Consider the following 6,877-nt stretch of genomic DNA (forward strand, 5'->3'; position numbering starts at 1 on the left):
AGGAACTGTTCCAGACAATCCAGAAGGGGGGAAAGGTGCCACCGTCTTGGAGAACAGCTTTTATTTCTTTGATTGCGAAGGAAGACCAGGATGCTACTTTAGTTAAAAATTATAGACCGATATCGCTTTTAAATACAGATTATAAGATATTTGCTAAGGTTTTGGCTAATAGATTGATGAGGGTTCTACAACAGGTGGTTCATGGGGATCAAACGGGGTTTATTAGTGGTAGACAAATGAAAAATAACGTGAGACATATAGTTGATGTGTTAGAGTTTTTGGAAAGGCACAACCAGATATCTGCAGCGCTAATCTTTTTAGATGCTGAAAAGGCTTTTGATCAATTGAATTGGCAATTTTTGTTGAAAGTTTTAGACAAAATGGATTTTGGGGAAAAATTTCTACAACCGATTAGGGCATTATATCAAAAACAAACTGCCCGTATTATAGTTAACAATAGCTTGACAACAGCATGTAATATTGAGAAGGGCACAAGGCAAGGGTGTCCGCTATCGCCCTTGTTATTTGTGTTAACATTAGAGATATTATTGGTTAAGATTCGGAATTCGGAAAAAATTAAGGGGATACAAGTCGGAGATCAGGACTATAGATTGAGAGCATTTGCAGATGATCTGGTTGTTACAGTGACCCAGCCAGAGAACTCTGTTGTGGACCTGATGGAGATAATAACACAATATGGGAAGGTTTCTGGATTTAAAGTAAACATACAGAAAACTAAAATTTTGGCTAGAAATATGACAGTTTCACAGAAGGCTCTCTTAGAAGGATTAACTGGATTTGAGATTGTTAAAAGGGTTAAATATTTGGGGGTGACTTTGTCGCCCTCTAATACAAAGATATATAAAAATAATTATGAAAAACTATGGGGGAAAATTCAAAAAGAATTGGAGAGTTGGGAAAAATTGCAATTGTCTTTGTTGGGACGGATTGCAGCAGTGAAAATGAATGTCCTGCCCAAATTTTTATTCTTATTTCAAATGATACCGATTCTTAAGAAAGATTCTAATTTGGAGGAATGGCAGCGTGGTATCAATAAATTTGTCTGGGCAGGGAAAAAGCCACGAGTTAAACTTAAGATTATGCAGGATACTCGTGAGAGAGGTGGCCTTAAATTGCCTAATCTTAAATTATATTATGAAGCTGCTGCATTAGTAGGAATAAGCGATTGGATTAATTTGACGCAACCGAGGTTATTAAATCTTGAGGGCCATGATTTGTTGTTTGGCTGGCATGCATATTTGTTGTATGATAAGAAGGTAGATTCCGTGTTTAGGATGCATATTTTAAGACAGGCATTGCTGAGAGTTTGGAAGTAGTACAGATACAAGTTAAGCAGCAAGATACCATTGTGGGCAATTCCAAAACACGCAATAGAAAATATACATGCTGGTTTCAAACACGATGAGACTACTTACAAGGAAATTTTAAGTTTGGAAAGGAATGTTTGGTGCCTGAAATCATATAATTTCTTGCGAGAAGAGAAGGTTGTTCAAACTTGGTTTCAATATATTCAGTTACGGGCCAGGTGGAAAGAAGACCAGAAAAATGGATTTGTAATGACTGATGAAAATTTGATAAAGCAAATTAGAAATCAGGGACCAGCACATATTAAACGGATATATCTTGCATTGATAGAGATCGATTCAGAAACAGAGCTGGTTAAGGATTGCATGATAAAATGGGCCCAAAACATTCAGGAAGTTATCACAATGGACACCTGGGAAAAGATTTGGGTGAGGAATGTAAAATTTACACAAGCTCAAAATTTAAGAGAAAATTTTTACAAAATGTTTTATAGATGGCATTTAGATCCTAAAAAGCTTGCAAGTATGTATCCGAATTATCAGCCTAAATGTTGGAGGTGCGGTGATGAAGATGCAACATATTTTCACATATGGTGGACTTGTAAAAAGGTTAAGGCTTTTTGGCTAAAAGTCTGGTGGAATATGCAGAAGGTTTTTAAACGGAGGATAAAGTTTTGCCCACAATTTTTTTTGTTGGGAATAATTGTTGACGCTACAGTTGTGGACTCCAAGCTGATGCTGAACTTAGTTACGGCAGCAAGACTTTTGATAGGTCAATATTGGAAGAAAGAGGAACTGCCGACTATACAAGAGTGGATTTTAAAGGTTTCCGACCTGGCAGAGATGGCGAAGATTTCGGCCTATTTGAAAGATCATTCGCAAGAACATTATATTATGGAATGGAGAAAATGGATTGAGTTTATCCAGAACAAGTATAGGGTTAAGAAGTTTTATGTAGCATTCGAATAAGTCTTCCTTCGCTTTGTTTTTTCTTTTTTCTATTTTAGTTTCTTATATATATTTAATATTGCTAAGGCTTGTTTTATCCTATACAAGCTAGAGAGTAATGGATTTTAGAACTTGTAATTGTTAGTATATGGTTGTTTATGATTGCTTTTTTATATATATATACCTTGTATTTAGCTCTGGGAAGTCGGGGGGGGAGGGGGGGAGGGAGGGCGGCGAGGAGGGAGGGGGGGAGGGGGGGAGGTAGGGGGAGGTAGGGGGGGAGGAGGGTGGGGGAAGGGGGGGTTCTTTAAAGGAAAATTGTATTGTAAAACTTTTCAATAAAAAAGAAAAGAAAAAGAAAGTCCAGCTGACTTTTGGAGAAAGCACCTTGGGGAGAACCATAACCTGGATGATTGAGAACTCCACAGATGTCCAAAGAAGAAGTCTTCAGCAAAGTGAAGAGAATTAGAAATAAAAGGGATGAGAAGATCTGGATTAAACTAAAGTGAGGACATCTGGAAGGAAGGAGTGTTTTAGAATAGTGGATCCCAATCTTTGAGGCACCCGGGACTAGTTCTATGGAGAGAGGGTTTTCTGTGGACCGGAGGGACTGTGGATTCTCAAGCTGCCTGCATCCCAAGGGTGGTTTTCCGCTTGTTTGCTCAGCCCGGTTTCTGGCATGCTGCGATCCGGAGCCAGTCCACAGAAAACCCTATTTTAGACACTTGTATTTTTGACCTTCCTTAGACCAAAACTAGTGAAGGGAATTTTTTTTAAAAAATTATTAATTATTAATTATTATTATTTATTAAATTTCTATACCACCCTTCTCCCAAAGGACTCAGGGCATTGTACAGGGCAATAAAACACAGCATACAAAAATTAAAAATAAATTAAATTAATTTAGCCCCAACAATAAATGGTTAAAAATAAACCCAAACCCTTAGTCCAGGCCGGCCTGTTCAAACAAAGAAGGCTTCAGGTCATGGCGGAAAGAGTGAAGGTCGGGAGCCATCCGGAGCTCAACAGGCAGTTGATTCCAAAGGGCTGGCGCACCCACAGAGAATGCTCTCCCCCTGTGGGCCGCCAGCCGGCAATCCCTGAGGAGGCCCTCTCTGTGGGAGCGCACAGGACGAAGGGAAGTTGACGCCAGCAGCAGGTGCTCCCGTAGGTAATCCGGACCCATGCCATTTAGGGCTTTATAGGTCTAACCAACTGATTTTATTATTTTTTATTTTTTTACTTACGGAGGTGGCCACCTATTTTAGAGTTGATTCACTCCCACTCCTAGCGATTACAAATATTACCAAAACATCAAAATATCAGATAATACTAGGCTAATATCACATGCAAGTTGTGTTTTTTTTTAAAAAAAATGCATTCCAACATCCTAAAATTTGCTTCGCTTTGTTCACTAACAAGATGGGCATTGTTTATTTAAACAATTGTTTATTTAAAAAAAAACCTCCTACCCTACTTAGCCTTGTTACAATATATTCAAAATGAAATCTGTTGTCAAAAAAAGAAAAAGAAAAGTAGGGTTGGAGCATAGTTTCAACTGCCAAGTCGTATAAAAGGGATTGCGGCATGTGCTATCCTTTAACTCAGTCAGGTTTTATTATTCTTTTATTTTAAATGGCACAAGCCTGTTGTTCTCAATCCAGTCTCTTCAGGGAGCATTAACCGGGGAATGTTGCCACAGTCTAAAAAAAAAATGTTCTACAACTACTGGCCTTGCAGAATATCAGTGGCGTAGCGTGGGTTGTCAGCACCCGGGGCAAGGCAAGTAATTTGCGCCCCCTAACCCGTGGATTTTAACACTCGAGTCTCTTCCACTAGATTAGTTAAAGAAACCCTTACCCCCCTAAGCACATGTATTGTTTGTTATGAAAATACTGATGTAATTAAAGTAAAATGCATCTAATGCGCCCCTCCAGATGTTGCGCCTGGCCCACCCTGCACCCCCCCACGCTACACCACTGGCTTAAAGGAATCCCAGGGATGACTATTGCTCCCCTTGTCGTGTGTTCATCAAAACCCTAAATAAAAAAAATTGGCGTGTGATGCACGCCTCCCTGAATAAAGGTGGGTCGGGGCGAATGAATCTCTGCCCCCCCCCGCTTCCGTTTGGATTGGTGCTTTGAGAGGGCTGCCTTCGGGTCAGCGATTTTCAGAGTTCAGCCGCAAATACTCAAGGCTTTTGATGTGCGCAAAGTAGCTTCAGATTCCCTGGGGAAAAAGAAGCGAGCGGGGTGGGGTGGGGTGGGGTGGAGGGAAATAAAAAAAAGGCGAGTAACTTGTCCCTCGAAAACTTAACCCGCCGTTCCTTTTACCCCGCCATGGCAGCCGCAGGTGCAGCGGGGATTAACCACGGCACGGAGCCACATGGAAACTGCGGCGTCCCGCTCCGCCCCTCCCGCGAGTGGGTGGCTGATCTTCCGCGAGGCTCGTAAGCCGAGCCTTTGCCGGCTGCCTCCATCCCCAGCTTGGCTTTGCGCACGATCGCGGAGACGAAGCGGCAGAGCCCACTCGGGCCTTCCGAAGCGCCGCTGAGCGGGCCCTCACTGGCGCCTTTGGTTTTTTTTGTTTTTTTTTGGCCCCGGGTGCGAATCCGGCACAGAAAGGGCGGCAGCAGTGCTGCTCTTCTCTTTGCCCCGTCCCAACGCGCCTTGGCCTGATCCCAACGGGGCGTCGGCGGACGGAGAGGTGCCGGTGCCAGCAGCGGGATCGGACGTGTTGCCGGGCTTGACCGGCTGCCGTCCCCCCACTACCACCGACCCTCGGCGAAGCGGAAACGTCTCCCTCCGGCGAGCTTAATGGGCGCCCCCCCAGATGTTGCGCCCGGTGCGGCCGGCCCCCCTGCACCCCCCAATGCTACGCCACTGCAGAATATAATATTTTGTTTTTAAAATACGCTGCAGATTTTTGGTAGATGAAACAGACATTTAAACTAGCCTAAGATTTAGCCCTCAGATGCAGGAGCCTGAGAGAGACACGTGTTAACCCTCCTCTTTTTGACACCATCTGGGCTTTTGTCTCATGTAACAGGGAGATGTATGCAACTCTTTTGAGCTGGAGCCTATGTGCATACACAAACATATGCATTCAATCCTTGCAGGAACGTAGAAATCATGGCATCGAAACACATTGACGTAACTATGGAGGGCAGGACAAAATTATTCAACCCATTTCAGCTGGGATTGTAAGATGGTTTTGCTAAAATTGCTATGTTAATACATCTCTTTGGCATGTTGTTAGGAGCACAGTGGCTTGCGTGGTTAGGATGCTGGATTGCAGGCTATCAAGCCAGCATTTTAGACTTGAGTGCTGATGTGTGCAGGGTGAGCTACTGTCCTTCGCTCCAGCTCCTGGTGGGAACGTTAAAGGATCCCCCAGCTGGGCATCCCCTGGACAAAGATGATGCCACCTGCATCATTCAATATGAATATTGAATTCCTTTCAACCTGGAAGTGCACCGATGCTTCTGACATGAGGGTGATGTGGTATTTTGGTTAACACTAAAAATGAAAATAATCACCCCACTGAAAATGGGCAAGTTTGCTTCCTGATTTCAGCAATAGAGGATAGGTAGGGCTACAAAAAAAAAGCAGCCAAATTGCATATGAGCTGAAAGGCTCTGGGTTGTCTACCCCTGCAATTGATTTTGCCTTAGTGTGTTATAGGAATCCAGCCATTATAATTTGTAACCTGTGGTTTATGGCTTAGCATGCTGTAAACACCAAGCCAATTATGTTTTATTCAGGAAACCATGCTTAAGCTAACTGTGGCTTAATGCCATGTGTGCATCAAGTCAATTTGATTTCTGACAAGAGTTCAGCTAGGCAGTAGCAGCAGCCAGCTGCTAGTGGCTGATCTCAAAAGGAAGGATCTGCTTAATTCTTGGACAGGAGACCACCCAGGAGACACAGAACTGCTAGTAAATGGGAAGTAAAAAAAAATCAGAAAAGCAGTGGCTTTCTTCCATACTGTTGCAGAAAAAACTACATGGATGTGTCCATAAAGTCAAGCAAGATTAAACTTGATTTGAAGATGAGCAGTAAGGCCACACGTGGAATCCTGCATACAGTTTTGGTCACCACATTACAAAAAAAGACGTTGAGACTTTGGAAAAAGTGCAAAGAAGAGCAACTAAGATGATTAAAGGCCTGGAGACTAAAGCATAAGAAGAATGGTTGCAGGATTTGGATATGGCTAGTTCTAGAGAAAAGAAAGACTAGGATTGACATGATAGCAATATTCCAATATTTGAGGGGCTGCCACAAAGAAGATGGTGTCAACTTATTTTTCAAAGCACTTGAAGGCAGGACAACAAACAATGGATGGAAAATGATCAAGGAGAAAAGCAACCTGGAACAGTGGGGACAATTAACCAGTGGAACAGCTTGCCTCTAGAAGTTGTGGATGCTTCATCACTGGAGGTCTTCAAGAAGAGATAGGATAGCCAATTGACTGGGATGGTATGGGATCTCCTTCTTGAGCAGGGGGTTGGATTAGGAGACCTCCAAGGTCCCTTCCAGCTCTATTCGGAATTGAATTGAATAGTGACTTGCTGTTATTTTGATAGCATGGGCCGGTGAATAGGG

Source organism: Vipera ursinii (genome assembly GCF_947247035.1).
Source record: "Vipera ursinii genome assembly, chromosome: 1".
Classification (NCBI taxonomy): Eukaryota; Metazoa; Chordata; class Lepidosauria; order Squamata; family Viperidae; genus Vipera; species Vipera ursinii.